The sequence below is a fragment of the Tachypleus tridentatus genome, chromosome 11 (assembly GCF_004210375.1).
Source record: "Tachypleus tridentatus isolate NWPU-2018 chromosome 11, ASM421037v1, whole genome shotgun sequence".
Lineage (NCBI taxonomy): Eukaryota > Metazoa > Arthropoda > Merostomata > Xiphosura > Limulidae > Tachypleus > Tachypleus tridentatus.
Genome location: NC_134835.1, coordinates 27,105,075 through 27,126,165, shown reverse-complemented (window position 1 = coordinate 27,126,165; position 21,091 = coordinate 27,105,075). Strand labels below are relative to the sequence as shown.

The following is a 21,091-nucleotide window of genomic DNA, read 5'->3' as shown; positions in this document are numbered from 1 at the left end:
GCCATTACATTATAATGCCCACAAAATTAAAAGGGCGAACAATTTTGGGGTGACTGGGATTCAAACCCGCGACCCTCAGATTACGATTCGAACGCCCGTTGGTTAGGGAACACACAAAAATAGCTTCTGCCTGATAAGCCAACGTTAGAGTAAAGAGGCAATTCATGGAGTGAAAGTTATTTAAGCTAGTCTTCTGGTGACTTTTGCACAGCTTGTACAGAAATGTGAATCTAAGATTAAAATGTACACTCTTTTGTAGCCCATAGCAACAGTTGGTAATCACGTATCGCATCTATCTATCTCTTTTATCATTAACAAAAGCAAAGAGCAAAACTAGCGTAATGCTCTGATATAAAAATTCACCACTAAAAATATAAATCCGTAATTTTTTTTAACATTTCGGAGTGTACTTATATGTTTTAGTCCAGTTCTTTGGAATTTATATATGTATGTGTGTATTTATGTTTCTTTATATTTACGGAAAATATATTTAGATTGTAAAATAATATTTCATAGAGTGAATTATGACATTTTATTACACAATATAGGTGTCGCGTTTTCTGGGTAATTATAAAGGGAAGACGATAAGAAATGGAAATTATATATTATTTCTAAAATTGGAAATAAACTCACATCATACATCCTGACGAGGTAGTGATGTCATTAGAATGACCTAGATGGCGTTGCAATGCTGCATGCGGCACCTGAAAGTTTAAATTGATATAAACGCTTTTTTGACGGCGTTAAAACCTCTCTCTCTCTCCTTCACAATAATTCACTAATTACAGTATAAATACTTAAATATTTGGCACGAGTTTCTGTAGCTATAATTTAACCGATTATGATATATGGAGCCAGTTTTCTCAACAGGATTCACTGAGTCCCTAATGTCATTTACAGTGACTTTATTCTGAAATACTTCTTCTTTGGAATGTTATATGGTAATAAAAATGAGTAGAGAAATCTCACACAGGGCATTTAACAAAGACGTTATGCAAAATAAGATTCAATATGAAGTATTTCCGTCACACCAAACATGCTCGTCCTTTCAGCCGCGGGAGCGTTATATAGTGATGGTCAATCCCACTATTCGTTAGCAAAAAAGTAGCCCAATTAGGAACGGCTAGCGCAGATATATCTTGTGTAGCTTTGCGCAAAATGTAAAACAAACAATCAATATAAAGTTCCACCTACAAAAAAAGAGTTTTATTTTAGAGTGACTCAAAGAGCCAGGTCACGGTATTAGACTTTTCTTAGATTAAAATAAGCTGGCCAATAAAGATTTAAAAACACGATGGAAATTTTATTTTATGTAGAGAATATGTTACAACAGAATTTAGGTTTATCGCCTTCCAAGTTCTATTGAAAGATGTTTCACGTCCTAAGTGTAAAATAATTATCACTATGTTAACAGATCATTGCTGGTTAAATTACTATTGTATTAGTATAACATATTTTCGGACCTAAATATGTTCTCGATAATATTATAAATGTTCCAGTTAAACCTAGAACTGTGAAAAATGTGAAACATGCACTTTGATATATCAACTAATGAAAGGTAAAAACACAATAAAATTAAAATGTAAACTTAACATACACGGCTGTTATGAAAAAAAGCCCACGTCTTTTCTTCCACGTTTAATAAATATAACGAACGTGATATTCGAAGTATGAATTCCATGTTTTAAACTTCCTACCAGGTTCGTTGAGAAACCGCTTCTATTTCAAGGTACACGATTTCAGCTGTCTTGACTGTTCCATTGTCTCTAAACAGCAGAAATATAAACAAACATCAAGTGTGTGTGTTTTAAAACAACATATATGGAAGTGACTTCTAAGATAAAGTCTATCCATTGTTTTCTGGTTTAAATAGGTGTAATTAAACAATGACTTAGCTTATCATGGTTTAAAAGAGTCAAGCTATATTAACATGAAACATATTCAAGAATAAACAAGTTTCTATATGTAGCGACTAAAATTTATTACTATAACAGGGAATTATTTAGTTTGTTATATTTTACAAGATTCAAACAAAATTGACACGAACCACGTTAAAGAATAAACAAGTTTCTACGCTCATTGACGAAAATTTAATATAATGTAAGTGGCAGTTACTGATACGAGTTTGTTCTAAAGAATGGTTTTCTGATAAAAATATATATCTCATTATTACAATTAGTGCTTTTAATTTTAAGTTGTATTAACAGTAATAGATTCGTAATGAGTACATCTAACGAGATTTATTTAAAATCGTTCTGGGCAAATCAATTAAAACCATAACAATATCTACGGAACAATAGGTTTTCTGTTATACTGAATGCATCAATTGTATAATGTTTTTACAGAGGTACACAATGGCTTGTCTGTGTTATACTTATATCACAAGTATTAAACCTTGTTTTGTTTAGACCTGAGACTTACTGTTGAGTCATCAGAGATCTATAGTGTGTGTACACCAAAAAATAATGCTTAAATATAGTGGTATCTATTAGCATTTCTTATTTCGCATATTTTTTTCTTGTTTCGTAAAAAATGAGTCTCTCTCTCTGTGTGTATATATACACTCATTATTCGTTTGTTTTAAGGCATATCTTCACCGAGTTATGTTACAATTGCCTTTAGAGGTGATTCAGTTTGTGTATTTTACAAGTAGTCGATTTCACTGTCTTGAAATCTGCGTCTTTCATTCTATGTTATTATTACTTTTACACGTATTGCATTCACGTGACACTTATTGACCTTGAATTTTTTTTAAACGTCGAGAAAGTCTCTCTTTATAGCAGCAGACAACACCGTATGGTTTGCAAAAGTTCGTTTTATCCAATTCATTTTTATAGTTATAAATACATTTCCCTGTTTTTCAACCCGGTGGAAATATGAATGTTTTTAACTGTCATATTCAAATTGTAACAGACTACGCGCAAACTTGTGGCAAGTTGAGTCTTGGTTTGTTTTTGAATTTCGCACAAAGCTACTTGAGGGCTATCTGTACTAGCTGTCCCTAATTTAGCAGTGTAAGACTAGAGGGAAGCAGCTAGTCATCACCACCCAGCGTCATCTCTTGGGCTACTCTTTTACCAACGAATAATGGGATTGACCGTCACTTATAATGCCACCACGGCTGAAAGGGCGAGCATGTTTGGTGCGAGGGGCATTCGAACCCGCGACTCTCAGGTTACGAGTCGAACGCCTTAATCCATCTGGCCATGCCGGGTCTCTGTAAAGAACGCACATAAGAATACCATTGGTATTCCCTATAAGTTTTTGGTTTAATTTAATGTGAATATATACATATATATAATTGTAAGCAACAGAAAAATTGTTCAAGTGATAAAAAGTTAAGCCCACGGTGGTACATTGGAAAGAACATAAAGTCCAAAAGTCCATATCCCTGGACTTAACGTGTGAAATAGGAAAGTGGAAAGCTGACATCTTCTGAAATAAAATATCCGAACAAACGTATAAGTTTTTATGTAAACACTAACTCATTAAAATTAACTTGGTTTGTAATGATACGATTCAAGTTGGGCGCAGCAGAAGATGGTTGTGGAGAACTGTGACATCGATTTATAAAATATAAAATCGTTCAAAAACAATATAGTTGAGGTGAAACATAAACACTAACAAATATAACTTTGTAACATTAGGTATATCTCTCTTACATGAAGCATGCGTCAACATGTTGAGGAAAAATGCTGACAGATGGTTTTTAACGATTTCAGAAACGAGGACAAATTATGTATTTTTAGTCTTTTCCAGGTACTTTTAATAACAACAAACTGTAACTCGCTATTGGATTATCTGTGTAAAACATGGTGAAACATAAAGTGCATATATATACACATGTAATTTGTTATTTTAAGTCAAAAACAAGCCGAAACAAAAACAAATCAAACAATAAATGCTGCTGTTTTTGAGTTAAAATAACAAGTTATATAATTAGTCAGAGGTTTGGATTTACTGTTTTTAACGCAGTCGTTCCTTATGATTTTACTATTTAACTTCATTAAAATGTAATTATTTTCACTAATATACACACATATATATATATATGAAATATTTTTTTTACTCCTAGGAAAGAACACCAAACATGCTCACCCTTTCAGCCGTGGGGTCGTTATAATATGAGGTTCAATCCCACAATTCGTTGGTAAAAAAGATGGTGGTGGGTCGTTATGACTAGCTGCCTTCCCTCTAGTCTTACACTGCTGAATTAGGGATGGCTGGCGCAGATAGCCCTAGTGTAGCATTGCGCGAAATTCAAACCAAACCAAACAAAACCATGAAAACAAACAAAACTAAACAGATTTCTTTGAGAAATGATACGGTTGAAAATTTATACTTTAAGAAAAAAATAGAAGAGAAAGAGTGGCATAACACAGTGTTGTTGATGTAACAAAACAACTGAACTTACAATGTTGTGCTGGTTAGGATCTGGTATCGTTACCTTAAAACAACTCAACTTACACTGTTGTACTGGTTAGGATCTGGTATCGTTTCCTTAAAACAACTCAACTTACACTGTTGTGCTGGTTAGAATCTGGTATCGTTTCCTTAAAACAACTCAACTTACACTGTTGTGCTGGTTAGGATCTGGTATCGTTACCTTAAAACAACTCAACTTACACTGTTGTGCTGGTTAGAATCTGAAATCGTTTCCTTAAAACAACTCAACTTACACTGTTGTGCTGGTTAGGATCTGGTATCGTTACCTTAAAACAACTCAACTTACATTGTTGTGCTGGTTAGGATCTGGTATCGTTTCCTTAAAACAACTCAACTTACACTGTTGTGCTGGTTAGGATCTGGTATCGTTTCCTTAAAACAACTCAACTTACACTGTTGTGCTGGTTAGGATCTGGTTCCGTTTCCTTAAAACAACTCAACTTACACTGTTGTGCTGGTTAGGATCTGGTATCGTTTCCTTAAAACAACTCAACTTACACTGTTGTGCTGGTTAGGATCTGGTATCGTTTCCTTAAAACAACTCAACTTACACTGTTGTGCTGGTTAGGATCTGGTATCGTTTCCTTAAAACAACTCAACTTACACTGTTGTGCTGGTTAGAATCTGGTATCGTTTCCTTAAAACAACTCAACTTACACTGTTGTGCTGGTTAGGATCTGGTATCGTTTCCTTAAAACAACTCAACTTACACTGTTGTGCTGGTTAGGATCTGGTATCGTTTCCTTAAAACAACTCAACTTACACTGTTGTGCTGGTTAGGATCTGGTATCGTTTCCTTAAAACAACTCAACTTACACTGTTGTGCTGGTTAGAATCTGGTATCGTTTCCTTAAAACAACTCAACTTACACTGTTGTGCTGGTTAGGATCTGGTATCGTTTCCTTAAAACAACTCAACTTACACTGTTGTGCTGGTTAGGATCTGGTATCGTTTCCTTAAAACAACTCAACTTACACTGTTGTGCTGGTTAGGATCTGGTATCGTTTCCTTAAAACAACTCAACTTACACTGTTGTACTGGTTAGGATCTGGTATCGTTTCCTTAAAACAACTCAACTTACACTGTTGTGCTGGTTAGGATCTTGTATCGTTTCCTTAAAACAACTCAACTTACACTGTTGTGCTGGTTAGAATCTGGTATCGTTTCCTTAAAACAACTCAACTTACACTGTTGTGCTGGTTAGGATCTGGTATCGTTTCCTTAAAACAACTCAACTTACACTGTTGTGCTGGTTAGGATCTGGTATCGTTTCCTTAAAACAACTCAACTTACACTGTTGTGCTGGTTAGGATCTGGTATCGTTTCCTTAAAACAACTCAACTTACACTGTTGTGCTGGTTAGGATCTGGAATCGTTTCCTTAAAACAACTCAACTTACACTGTTGTGCTGGTTAGGATCTGGTATCGTTTCCTTAAAACAACTCAACTTACACTGTTGTGCTGGTTAGGATCTGGTATCGTTTCCTTAAAACAACTCAACTTACACTGTTGTGCTGGTTAGGATCTGGTATCGTTTCCTTAAAACAACTCAACTTACACTGTTGTGCTGGTTAGGATCTGGTATCGTTTCCTTAAAACAACTCAACTTACACTGTTGTGCTGGTTAGGATCTGGAATCGTTTCCTTAAAACAACTCAACTTACACTGTTGTGCTGGTTAGGATCTGGTATCGTTTCCTTAAAACAACTCAACTTACACTGTTGTGCTGGTTAGGATCTGGTATCGTTTCCTTAAAACAACTCAACTTACACTGTTGTGCTGGTTAGGATCTGGTATCGTTTCCTTAAAACAACTCAACTTACACTGTTGTGCTGGTTAGGATCTGGTATCGTTTCCTTAAAACAACTCAACTTACACTGTTGTGCTGGTTAGGATCTGGTATCGTTTCCTTAAAACAACTCAACTTACACTGTTGTGCTGGTTAGGATCTGGTATCGTTTCCTTAAAACAACTCAACTTACACTGTTGTGCTGGTTAGGATCTGGTATCGTTTCCTTAAAACAACTCAACTTACACTGTTGTGCTGGTTAGGATCTGGTATCGTTTCCTTAAAACAACTCAACTTACACTGTTGTGCTGGTTAGGATCTGGTATCGTTTCCTTAAAACAACTCAACTTACACTGTTGTGCTGGTTAGGATCTGGTATCGTTTCCTTAAAACAACTCAACTTACACTGTTGTGCTGGTTAGGATCTGGTATCGTTTCCTTAAAACAACTCAACTTACACTGTTGTGCTGGTTAGAATCTGGTATCGTTTCCTTAAAACAACTCAACTTACACTGTTGTGCTGGTTAGGATCTGGAATCGTTTCCTTAAAACAACTCAACTTACACTGTTGTGCTGGTTAGGATCTGGTATCGTTTCCTTAAAACAACTCAACTTACACTGTTGTGCTGGTTAGGATCTGGTATCGTTACCTTAAAACAACTCAACTTACACTGTTGTACTGGTTAGGATCTGGAATCGTTTCCTTAAAACAACTCAACTTACACTGTTGTGCTGGTTAGGATCTGGTATCGTTTCCTTAAAACAACTCAACTTACACTGTTGTGCTGGTTAGGATCTGGTTCCGTTTCATTAAAACAACTGAACTTACACTGTTGTGCTGGTTAGGATCTGGTATCGTTTCCTTAAAACAACTCAACTTACACTGTTGTGCTGGTTAGGATCTGGTGTGGTTTCCTTAAAACAACTGAACTTACACTGTTGTGCTGGTTAGGATCTGGTTCCGTTTCATTAAAACAACTGAACTTACACTGTTGTGCTGGTTAGGATCTGAAATCGTTTCCTTAAAACAACTCAACTTACACTGTTGTACTGGTTAGGATCTGGTTCCGTTTCATTAAAACAACTGAACTTACACTGTTGTGCTGGTTAGGATCTGGTGTGGTTTCCTTCTTCTTATATTGCTTCATGTTTTATCTCGTGTACACACTAAACTAAGATAAAACGCAGTTTTAAAGGTTTATATAAATTATATTCATTTTAAATAAATAGATCAATATGGTAAGTGAAATCGGATATTTGCAAACAATTTAATTTGATTAAGAAAGACGTTATATCTTGTTAACATTGTTATGATCAGTTCGTTATAGTTATACGAAATGAGGATATATTTCTCAGTAAGAGTTTAGTATCCTCATTTTAGAATAAGAAAAAGATAATCATACGTTACAGGTATAAAATATTACGTCAAACCAAAATATCCTTTTCCACTTCAATACATCATGTAACACAAGTTTCTACTTCAATACATCATGTAACACAAGTTTCCACTTCAATACATCATGTAACACAAGTTTCCACTTCAATACATCATGTAACACAAGTTTCCACTTCAATACATCATGTAACACAAGTTTCCACTTTAATACATCACTTAACACGAGTTTCTACTTCAATACATCGTGTAACACAAGTTTCCACTTCAATGCATCGTGTAACACAAGTTTCCACTTCAATACATCTTGTAACACAAGTTTCCCCTCAATACATCATGTAACACATGTTTCCACTTCAATACATCATGTAACACAAGTTTCCACTTTAATACATCACTTAACACGAGTTTCTACTTCAATACATCATGTAACACAAGTTTCCACTTCAATACATCATGTAACACAAGTTTCCAATTCAATACATCACTTAACACAAGTTTCTACTTCAATACATCGTGTAACACAAGTTTTCACTTCAATGCATCGTGTAACACAAGTTTCCACTTCAATACATCATGTAACACAAGTTTACACCTCAATACATCATGTAACACGAGTTTCTAATTCAATACATCATGTAACACAAGTTCCACTTCAATGCATCGTGTAACACAAGTTTCCACTTAATACATCATGTAACACAAGTTTCCACTTTAATACATCATGTAACACAAGTTTCCACTTCAATACATCATGTAACACAAGTTTCCACTTCAATACATCACTTAACACGAGTTTCTACTTCAATACATCATGTAACACAAGTTTCCACTTCAATGCATCATGTAACACAAGTTTCCACTTCAATACATCATGTAACACAATTTTCCACTTCAATGCATCATGTAACACGAGTTTCCACTTCAATACATCGTGTAACACGAGTTTCTAATTCAATACATCACTTAACACGAGTTTCTACTTCAATACATCGTGTTACACAAGTTTCCACTTCAATGCATCGTGTAACACAAGTTTCCACTTCAATACATCATGTAACACAAGTTTCCACTTCAATACATCATGTAACACAAGTTTCCACTTCAATACATCACTTAACACGAGTTTCTACTTCAATACATCATGTAACACGAGTTTCTAATTCAATACATCATGTAACACAAGTTTCCACTTCAATGCATCGTGTAACACAAGTTTCCACTTAATACATCATGTAACACAAGTTTCCACTTCAATACATCATGTAACACAAGTTTCCACTTCAATACATCATGTAACACAAGTTTCCGCTTCAATACATCACTTAACACGAGTTTCTACTTCAATACATCGTGTAACACAAGTTTCCACTTCAATGCATCATGTAACACAAGTTTCCACTTCAATACATCGTGTAACACAAGTTTCCACTTTAATACATCATGTAACACAAGTTTCCACTTTAATACATCATGTAACACGAGTTTCTACTTCAATACATCACTTAACACGAGTTTCCACTTCAATACATCACTTAACACGAGTTTCTACTTCAATACATCATGTAACACAATTTTCCACTTCAATGCATCATGTAACACAAGTTTCCACTTCAATACATCATGTAACACAATTTTCCACTTCAATGCATCATGTAACACGAGTTTCTAATTCAATACATCATGTAACACAAGTTTCCACTTCAATGCATCGTGTAACACAAGTTTCTACTTCAATACATCACTAACACAATTTTCCACTTCAATACATCATGTAACACAAGTTTCCTCTTCAATACATCATGTAACACAAGTTTCTACTTCAATACATCATGTAACACAAGTTTCCACTTCAATAAATCATGTAACACAAGTTTCCACTTCAATACATCATGTAACACAAGTTTCCACTTCAATACATCATGTAACACAAGTTTCCACTTTAATACATCACTTAACACGAGTTTCTACTTCAATACATCGTGTAACACAAGTTTCCACTTCAATGCATCGTGTAACACAAGTTTCCACTTCAATACATCTTGTAACACACGTTTCCCCTCAATACATCATGTAACACATGTTTCCACTTCAATACATCATGTAACACAAGTTTCCACTTTAATACATCACTTAACACGAGTTTCTACTTCAATACATCATGTAACACAAGTTTCCACTTCAATACATCATGTAACACAAGTTTCCAATTCAATACATCACTTAACACAAGTTTCTACTTCAATACATCGTGTAACACAAGTTTTCACTTCAATGCATCGTGTAACACAAGTTTCCACTTCAATACATCATGTAACACAAGTTTCCACTTCAATGCATCATGTAACACAAGTTTCCACTTAATACATCATGTAACACAAGTTTCCACTTCAATACATCATGTAACACAAGTTTCCACTTCAATACATCATGTAACACAAGTTTCCACTTTAATACATTACTTAACACGAGTTTCTACTTCAATACATCATGGAACACAAGTTTCCACTTCAATACATCATGTAACACAAGTTTCCACTTCAATACATCACTTAACACGAGTTTCTACTTCAATACATCGTGTAACACAAGTTTCCACTTCAATGCATCATGTAACACAAGTTTCCACTTCAATACATCGTGTAACACAAGTTTCCACCTCAATACATCATGTAACACAAGTTTCCACTTCAATGCATCATGTAACACAAGTTTCCACTTAATACATCATGTAACACAAGTTTCCACTTCAATGCATCGTGTAACACAAGTTTCTACTTCAATACATCATGTAACACAAGTTTCCCCTCAATACATCATGTAACACAAGTTTCCACTTCAATGCATCATGTAACACAAGTTTCCACTTCAATACATCATGTAACACAAGTTTCCACTTCAATACATCATGTAACACAAGTTTCCTCTTCAATACATCATGTAACACAAGTTTCTACTTCAATACATCACTAACACAATTTTCCACTTCAATGCATCATGTAACACAAGTTTCCACTTCAATGCATCGTGTAACACAATTTTCCACTTCAATACATCATGTAACACAAGTTTTTCCTCAATACATCATGTAACACAAGTTTCCACTTCAATGCATCATGTAACACAAGTTTCCACTTCAATACATCATGTAACACAAGTTTCTAATTCAATACATCATGTAACACGAGTTTCTACTTCAATACATCGTGTTACACAAGTTTCCACTTCAATGCATCATGTAACACAAGTTTCCACTCAATACATCATGTATCACAAGTTTCCACTTTAATAGATCATGTAACACAAGTTTCCACTTCAATACATCATGTAACACAAGTTTCCATTTCAATACATCATATGACACAATTTTCCACTTCAATGCATCACTTAACACGAGTTTCTACTTCAATACATCATGTAACACAAGTTTATACTTTAATATATCATGTAACACAAGTTTCCACTTCAATACATCATATAACACAAGTTTCCACTTCAATACATCATGTAACACAAGTTTCCACTTCAATGCATCATGTAACACAAGTTTCTACTTCAATACATCATGTAACACAAGTTTCCACTTCAATACATCATGTAACACAAGTTTCCACTTCAATGCATCATGTAACACGAGTTCCCACTTCAATACATCATGTAACACAAATTTCCACTTCAATACATCATGTAACACAAGTTTCTACTTCAATACATCACTTAACACAATTTTTCACTTCAATACATCATGTAACACAAGTTTCCAGTTCAATACATCATGTAACACAAGTTTCCACTTCAATACATCATGTAACACAAGTGATGAACTTATCAATTGTTCTTCGAACAACTACAAGGTAAATGTGGTTAAGCGTTTTGTCCTTCAATTATCGAGCTACCAAAGATAATGAAACGAAAGTTAAGAAAAGCCCAGTCATCCTATTTGTTTGTGCTGAATTAACAGTTACATCTCTAATTATTTTGTTATTTAAATGTTACATTTGATACTATGCATACTAAGGTCATAATTACATTTGTTTCAATTATCCACAGTGTAAATTTTGAGTGTTTAGGTTTCACTTTACAACAAGGTTTAAAATAATTAATTTTGTAAAACAAAAATCAACTTCTGGTATTATTTATATTTTCAGCGATCGACAAATTATATTCATTTTTTTTATGTGATTAACCTGGTTTACATTTGTTAGACACCTGCTGGTGAAGGAAAGCGAATCTTACTGCACTAAAGTCGTTCTGTCGTATAAACAACGTTATTTGAGATGCTCTTCAAGCTATTATTGCAAATATTATAATACATGTTATAAATATTGTGATAAAAATAATACAGATATTATTATTCATATTACGAATATTATGACATATATTCAAATGTTATTATGAATACTCCGTATTTTATAACATATGTTACCGATATTATGATACATATTACGAACGTTGTAATGCATATGTTGTGAATATTACGGACTATACTATGAATATTATATCAATAACTTACCATAATTTGTGCTAATGCTTCAAGGTTAGTTCACTGAATTTGTGAAGAGCTGTTGCTGCTTGTCACGATGTTAACCTACAAATAAGTTAAAAGATATCACTTTCTTCAATATCCAATATCCGCTCTTTCTACGCTGATAAGTGACTAAAACGCTTAAATAAATATAAACTGAATTTTCCCCAGAGAACATGTGATATAAGTTTGTGTCAGGTTACCAGCTTTGTTTATATTATCACGTATATTACATATAACTTTCGGATCATTGTATAACACACATCTAAAAATATAGGGGTCGCTGTAAGTTGATTCGAACTAACTGACCGTTTGTGATGAAACGAAGTAACACAAAACCAAACGATCAAAATTAGAGCTCCTACAATGAGCTGATGTATCATAACATTGCATTACTTTTTATGTTTATAAAACCATATTTATTTCTGTCTTCAAACCACACATATAACTTTATCTGTGTCACGACATCAGGATATGTAATAGAGCTAAACACTAAATAATAAGCACAGTTTCAAACGTAATTATTCATGTGAACTAATCACTGAACTGATATGTGGTTAAGTTATTAAATAAAATAACAGCATGTCGTTGGTTAGTATAAACTTAGAACGACAAATATAATAAATAAATATTTTACAAAAATATTATCGTTAAGGTTTTGACTGCTGTTCCGGAAAACACTGTCCCAGTGAGTGTTTATTTGGTGCTTACATAGTGAAAATGCACAATTAATCAGCACTTTTCAGTTTTCAATGCGCAAAGTAAAACAGATCATATGATTAATGCGATCGCTAATTATCATTGTGCGGTTAGTGTAACAACATTATTTGGTTAATTCAATCACTACTTATCATTGTATGATTAGTGCAACCTCTGATTAACATTGTATGGTTAATTCAATCTCTAATTAACATTGTGTGGTTAGTTCAATCTGTAACTAACATTGTATAGTTAGTTCAATCTCTAATTAATATTATTTGGTTAATTCAATCACTACCTATCATTGTATGGTTAGTGTAACATCTAACTAACATTGTGTGGTTAGTTCAATATCTAACAAACATTGTGTGGTCAGTTCAATCTCTCATTAATATTGTGTGGTTAATTCAATCTCTAACATTGTGTTTTTAGTTCAATATCTAACTAGCATTATGTGGTTAGTTCAATCTCTAACTAACATTGTGTGGTTAGTTCAATATCTAACTAACATTGTGTGGTTAGTTCAATCTCTAACATTGTGTTTTTAATTCAATATCTAACTAGCATTATGTGGTTAGTTCAATCTCTAACTAACATTGTGTAGTTAGTTCAATTTTTAATCCTGAGTCATTATGATAATGTATTTTAAATGTATTTCATCATTCAGTAATAAATACTGAAAGACAAAGAACCACCGAAGAACTGTTATCCGTTAAAGCCATTGTTATAACCACTTCCATAAGTTCGAAGAAAGAGCTACAATGTGATACTAATATATCTTAAGATAATATATTCTGGAGTGAAACGTAACATCATATAATAATACAAGCAGTCCTGTAGACCACTAACTCACACTGATTCACACCCATAATAAAAGCTTAAATAATTAAAATTAAATGGGTTTTAAAAATTTCCACCAGAGTGCCTTTATATTATTTAAAAAGATGCCTGCACTTTACCGCCCTCTTTCCACAGATATGTCTTCACTAGAAACTGTCAAACCGCTCATGCGCAATGACACTGAGGACGCCATGATAGTTTCCAGTATTAGCACTGTGCCCACTGAATTTGGTATTGTTTCTTTATTTTAAATGATATTTCTAGATATATATATATATATTTGTGAAGTAATAATATATATTTCTGTCTATATTCTATGTATGCATTGCACATGCATATATTTGTTTTTTGCTTATTGTTACATGTTTATTAGAACGTGTTTCGTATCAATCTTCATAAAGTAAAAATATGCTACAATCAAAGGATTTTACTTTTGTAAAACTGGCATCTAGTAAAATCTCAGTTTTTTCACAAATTATGAAAACTGTAAAATCGTATAGAGTACAATACATGAATAACAAGGGACCATACATGTTCTAAGAGAGAGAGAGAAAATGAAATGATAGGAAGCTAGTCTTAAACAACAAATCAAAGGGAAAGCTCCATCTGTAGTACAGCGGTGTGTCTGTGGACGTACAACGCTAAAAACCAAGTTTCGATACCCATGGTGGGCAGAGCACAGATAGCCCATTGTGTAGCTTTGTGCTTAACTTCAAACAAATAAACAAATCAAAGAGAAAATCGTGGTGCCCTGAGGTCTCACCACCAACTTCACGTGTATTTAAATAAAAAAAAGAAAAAATCTCATAAACGTGAATTATTAAACTGTTGAGTGTCTGTCCTGATATTTGTATTAAGAAAAATATTATTAATGTTTTATGTGGTAACGTATGTACTTTGTCTTGTTGCATTGGTCGATTAATCGATATGTCTGTTTTACCATATCTTAGTTGTAGGAACGATAAAAATATAACGTTTATCTTTTCATATTTTAATAATAACAACGATAGAAATGTAACGTCTGTCTTCTCAGATGTCAGTTACAATAACGATATAAATATAGTGTTTATCTTATGTCATTTATAAGAACAATAGAAATATGACATCTATATTTCTATATCTCAGTTATAATAACAATAGAAATGTAACGTCTGTCTTCTCACATGTCAGTTACAATAACGATATAAATATAGTGTTTATCTTATGTCATTTATAAGAACAATAAAAATATAACATCTATATTTCTATATCTCAGTTATAATAACAATAGAAATGTAACGTCTGTCTTCTCAGATGTCAGTTACAATAACGATATAAATATAGTGTTTATCTTATGTCATTTATATGAACAATAAAAATATGACATCTATATTTCTATATCTCAGTCATAATAATCGGAATAATTTGTATAGTTTCTATACGCTGTTTCAACAACAACGAGAAAAGTAAAATGCGAAACAAATCACTTTTATTTTGTTCTATAGGTTTTTAGTAATATTTACAATATAAAACGTCCGTGAATAAATTCTGGCGATGAGATGTTTGGTAGAAAGAATGTAATGTGTCTGCATTTTTAGGCATCTGGACAAACATAAAAGTGTTTGTCTATTTGTTTTTGAGTTTCGCTCAAAGCTACAAGAGAGCTATCTGCGCTAGCCGTCTCTAATTTACCCGTGTAAGACTACAGGGAATGTAGTTAGTTATCACCACCTACCGCCAACTTATGGTCTACTCTTTTACCGTCACATTATAACACCCCCACGGTTGAAAGGGCGAGCATGTTTTAGATTGGGGGGTAACGGGTATTCGAACCCGAGACCCTCAGATTACGAGTCGAGTGTCGATATGTTTGTGAACTTACAATACCGGGTTTCTATCCCCGTGGTTGACAGAGCAGTACTGATAGTCCACTGTGTTGCTTTGGGCTTAACTTTAAACAAACAAGTAAATTCAGACACAATTTAAGGGAAAGGCTATGTTTTTAACAAAAAACGTTTTAAATCTTCACAAAAATAATAAATGAATCAGTAATCAAAAGTAAAATAGATGTAATTGAACGTATACTATCTAACAATTTATATTGGCAGAAAACTATTGAAAACATAATTTTATTTTAGGACTAATAACTTTTATTATACAGACTGACGATAGGGGAACAACTCATGTTTTTTCCATATATGATAGCTGTGTAATATTCAGGAAGATAATGTAGAAGGTTCTTATTTTTTAACACACAAACCTCGTAGATTAAGGGAAATAAAACATTTTTGTTATATGTTTTGCTGTTTGTTATATCTTTCAGATTCACGGTATAAAATAGATTTCTACTATTTTTGCGTGAATGAAATGTTAACGTTATCCCGTCTCATGAAAAGACGTATCGCAAACCTTTTATTATTTTATATTCTTTTACATTAGAATATCAGTATGCATGTCAAAAACCCATCTCAAAAGAATGGATCTCTTTAAGAACCTGACCGCATTTTGTTACTTGTGTGTGTGCGTGAACAAACTCTTTCGTTCTTTAACTTATCGCTGCTGCTTTAAAGCTTCAAAGTGTGACATTGTAGCACTTTTTAAAGCATAAACAACGCATTTAAAGCATATATTTCTCGTAGAGTTAACTGTGTCACATTTTCAAGGTATATTCAGATTATAACTCTATTGGTTGAATGAGCGTAGGGTAATAATAATTAAAATAGCGAGTAAAACCTGAAGATAATCAGTCATAAAATAAAAGGAAAAAGTAGTGACAGAATATGTAAAAGTTTTTGCCACTACAGCCGTAAAACATGAAAAAAATAAATCAAACAACAACATGACAAAATAAAAAAGAATAATTGTCTGTAAAATTATTGCTATCAAATAAACAGATTTAAACTAAAGACATTTGTCGATACCTGTAGATAGTATTCTACAAACATTAATAGTGATCAAAGATATGGCTTATTTTTTCATTAGTTATTGCCTTATTGTATCCATTGACGTTTTATAGAGTGTTCCTTCAACAAGTCCGAAAAAAAAATGAAATCGATTATGTGTCGACTTTATTACAAATTGCACTTTTTGTTGTGTGGGTTCCAGACAAACTTATATTACTTTATAAAAGTTGAAACGCTTGTGAAATGGCTGTCATGTAAGACCTAAACTAAAACTCCATTGAATACAAATAAGTCTCGTGCGATGGAGAAAATGGCTCTAAAACTGGCAAGAAACCAGCGGTTTGCTCTCAGTATCCGCCAGCAAACAACAGTCTACACACGATTTGTGTTTGTTTAACGGAAAAGCTGATAATCGTCCCCTTGGTTATGACTTATGTTATTATTATACGGCTCGCTATGGCCAGGGCGGTAAAGCACTCGATTCGTAATTTGAGGGTCGCGGGTTCGAATCCCCGTTATCCCCCATCTAAAACATGCTGGCCCTTTCAGCGGTGGGGGCGTTATAAAATGACAGTCAATTCCATTATTCGTTGGTAAAAGAGTAACCCAACAGTCGTTGGTGGCTGGTAATGATTAGCTGCCTTCCCTCTATTTTTACACTACTAAATTTGGAACGGCTAGAACATATAGCCCTCGTGCAGTTTTGCGCGAAATTCAAAATAAACCAAACCAGACATACTGCGTCTGATAATAATAACAATAATAATAATTTAATTGCATAGATGAATAAACATCATAAAATTACTAATTAGACTTTTGTACAGAATCAGTGACAAAAAACTAGGAGGAACCTGCTGGATTTTTTAGTACATTGGCAATGATTTAACTGGTTTTTTTTTAAAGTAAGTTCATTAATGTTATGGATTCTAATAGTTAAAGTAAGTCAGTGCTATTGTTATTAACGTTGTCGCTTCTGAAGGCTAGGTTCCAGGCTTAGTTTAGTATACGTATGTATATTCAGGACTAATCGAAGTACGCTTTAAGATGACTTAACTCACTGGCTTTGAATTTACACTGAAAATTTCGTTAACAATGAGGGTACCCGACTGGTGGTACAATGCATTTTTATTGATACAAGTTTTAACATTTAGGTACTAATCTCTAACGTTAACAACAACTAGCCAGTTTATGATTAGAATAGGTTTAATAAACTTGCATGTTACCTTTTAGTTGTTAGTTTTGTAGTTAGTTTTTCTTTTGAACGGAAGTTAGTAACAAACATTCAGTTGCTACATAAAACCGGCACCGGTGTAAGTTATTTAAGTGACAGGTGATTAAATCTATCTAAAGTAGATAAAATATAGATAACTGTAGTATTGTTTCTCAAGGCAATTATTTTTATTTTAAGACCGGGAGTTATGAACCCGCAATATGTAACCGAACAGCATCTGTCTTAGGTAAGCTTGCGAGCTTAAAACGCTAAAATCTGGCGTAGAGCGCACGTAATCCATTGTGCAGCTTTGTATTAAGAAAAACAAGAACACACTCAATAAACATAAGTAAAATCACAACCTATATCACCAGAATGTAATTTTATTAGCTCAATATTTCAGCTATTTACACACTAAAAGTTCACTAATCCAGTTAAATTTGATTTTGAAAAAACGTGATTTTACTTGTGTTTATATAAATGTCTCCAGTTAAACAAAGTTAAAAGAGATAAGAATTTGATCTATACTTTTAGCTTTGGGTGCGTTATGAAAGTAACAGTCAGTCTTGTTTTTTTTCTCGATAGATGCTGCTATATATCCTCCAGATCAGCATTTCTAAATTAGTAGTGATATGTTTGAGCTTTGAGGTCACTCACTTGACCGTTTGAAAGCCCGGCATGGCCAGGTGGTTAAGGCGCACGACTCGCAATCTGAGAGTTGCGGCTTCAAATCCCCCTTACACTAAATATGAGAATGTGATAGTCAATCCCACTGTTCGTTAATAAAATAGTAGCCCTAGAGTTCGCGGTGGATGGTGATGACTAGCTGCGTTTTCTCTAGTCATACACTGCTAAATTAGGGACGACTAGCGCAGAAAGCCCTCGTGTAGCTTTGCGCGAAAATTAAAAAAGAAACAAATTCTTGAGCGTTTATCCGCGCATGTGTAGTGCAGGGTGAAACTACCTATATATATATATATATTTTTTTTTTAAATCTATCTTCCACTTATCCTTAGCAGTTGCAAATTTATAGCGAATCTAAACACAGATGTGAAACAAATATAGTTGATATTTAATATATATTTCAAGCAAGTAAACTGGTTCGTAAAGAATCTGCGTATGCTGTTAACAAAGACAGTTTCAAACTTTACAAGTACTTATAACGTCATATTCACTCGAAAACGAAAACAGTTTATGAATACTAAAAGAAAACGACAATAAAAATCCAGACTAAATCATCAGTTTCAAAGCTACAAAATTAGATTCACCTTATAAAACATATTTCTTAGCCTTAAGAAGCAGAATGTTAAAAAATCTGACGATTAGAGAGGCGATTGGAAAATTCAAATTTTGGTCCTTTAAACTGAACACCTGCCACGGTTAAACAGATTACACAGAGTATTTTGTTTGTTTTGGAATTTCGCACAAAGCTACTCGAGGGCTATCTGTGCTAGCCGTCCGTAATTTAGCAGTGTAAGACTAGAGGGAAGGCAGCTAGTCATCACCACCCACCGCCAACTCTTGGGCTACTCTTTTACCAACGAATAGTGGGATTGACCGTAACATTATACACCCCCACGGCTGGGAGGGCGAGCATGTTTAGCGCGACGCGGGCGCGAACCCGCGACCCTCGGATTACGAGTCGCACGCCTTACGCGCTTGGCCATGCCAGGCCATACACAGAGTATATATATATACATATTGCTTAAAATCAGGGGTTCGATTCCCCTCGGTGGACTCAGCAGATAAACCAATGTGGCTTTGCTATAAGAAAACACACACACATATAATTTTACAAAATTAAACAAACCACATCGGAAATATATAATTCACATTTCACAATCATATTCAATATTTATCGCTTTATGGGATTTTATAAAGATCCTTTTTAAGATACATTCATGGTAATACCAAATCTATACATCAGGCAAATTCGTGATGAAGTCTATTAACAGGCCGTAATGCTATTACTTTGTAATCTCTACAAACGCAAAACAAATCTTTTAACAATGTATTTGAAGTGTGTGTGTGCTGCATAGTAAATATTTTATTAACAGGCAGAACGAATACAATAGTTTTAACAGTCTTTAAGCAATGTAAGTTCTATACCTTTTCTCACGCAGCAATGTCCTTATTTTGTTTTTGTCGTTAGTAAAAATCGTCGAATTCTAAATCGAATGAACGTACACTGTGTTTTCACAATATTACTTTGATGACCCTTATAGTAATTTTTTGCTGTTAACTTGTGACAGTCAACAAGTGTTTTTCGTATTGACGACATCTGGCGAATCTATTTCAATTTTTGAGACATCACTGATGAGTCTAAACAGCTATAACAAAACCACGTGTCTACAGTCTCTAAATGGAACTCATACTAAAGGGAACAAGAATACATAAATTTACAACAAAATGACCAAGTTTATCGATTTTGTCTTATTATTTTCTTACCATCTTTTCAGTTTCACAGATTTTAAGTCCCTCGTAACATGAACTGATGTAACGTATATTTATTATATGTGTGTGTGAGATGCGATTTTTAATTCTGTTTGGCAGGTTAATATCACTGTTTGGTTTATATGCACTTCCCTCCGGTTTGCCATATATTTTCTTTCTCCTTAGCCTGTCTGTTAATGACCTTTCATAGTTTTCCCTTATTCAGGCTAAAGAAAACAATTCAGTTAATGGAATCGCTCTCATCCCTCTGACGTTTATTGGAAAATCGATCGATCGACAATACTAATGGCGTTGCACGAGCTTTGATGAATTTTCTTAGCAAAGCCCAAGATCTTCCACGCAGTTATCCAAGTGGCTCCCCCACTATCTGTTAGCTGTCTCTGTTATATCTTTTTTTTTCTATTGTATAGAGCCACACCTCAAGCCATCAACACTATCGCATCATTACCTCTAATGCCTTTCCGCTGTTTCCACATCTGTGCACTGCAACACTTTCTCTTAAGTGATATCTTCCATGACGTTTCTTCTCGTCCATCTAAGCGGTGGATATTAGAAAAGATAATTAAACGTTCCCTGTTTCCTAAAAGTCTAGAAGCCATAAATTGCCATGATAAATATTTCGGTAATGCATTAATTTATGTTTGTTGATTTTGGTTTTTCGATAATGCTGCAAAATGTTCTTCATATTCCAGACTTAGACTGGCAACGTTATGACTTAACCGTTTTATTTTATGGTGTAATAAGTACAAAACTGGGATGGGATAAGTTGAGTAAAATACCGCCTAATATACGCGAAAATTATTATAACAACCAAACGTTGTTTAAAACTATTTTAAACGATCATTTTTTGCAG

General features: G+C 33.9%; 2 long non-coding RNA genes across 4 annotated transcripts in view; one reads left to right on the top strand and one right to left on the bottom strand.

The window, feature by feature from the left end:
• Nucleotides 1–12,465, bottom strand: part of LOC143231812 (uncharacterized) — a 36,177-nt gene extending 23,712 nt beyond the window's left edge. The window contains exons 1-3 of one of the 2 annotated variants that reach the window (XR_013017208.1): nt 12,142–12,465; nt 7,330–7,407; nt 1,598–1,766 (exon numbers count right to left, since the gene is read on the bottom strand). This is a non-coding gene — a long non-coding RNA (uncharacterized LOC143231812). The remainder of the gene's footprint in view (nt 1–1,597; nt 1,767–7,329; nt 7,408–12,141) is intronic. The other variant, XR_013017209.1, reaches the window with a different exon arrangement.
• LOC143231811 (uncharacterized) overlaps nt 1–21,091 on the top strand; it is a 184,050-nt gene that overhangs the window by 157,548 nt on the left and 5,411 nt on the right. The window lies entirely within an intron of this gene.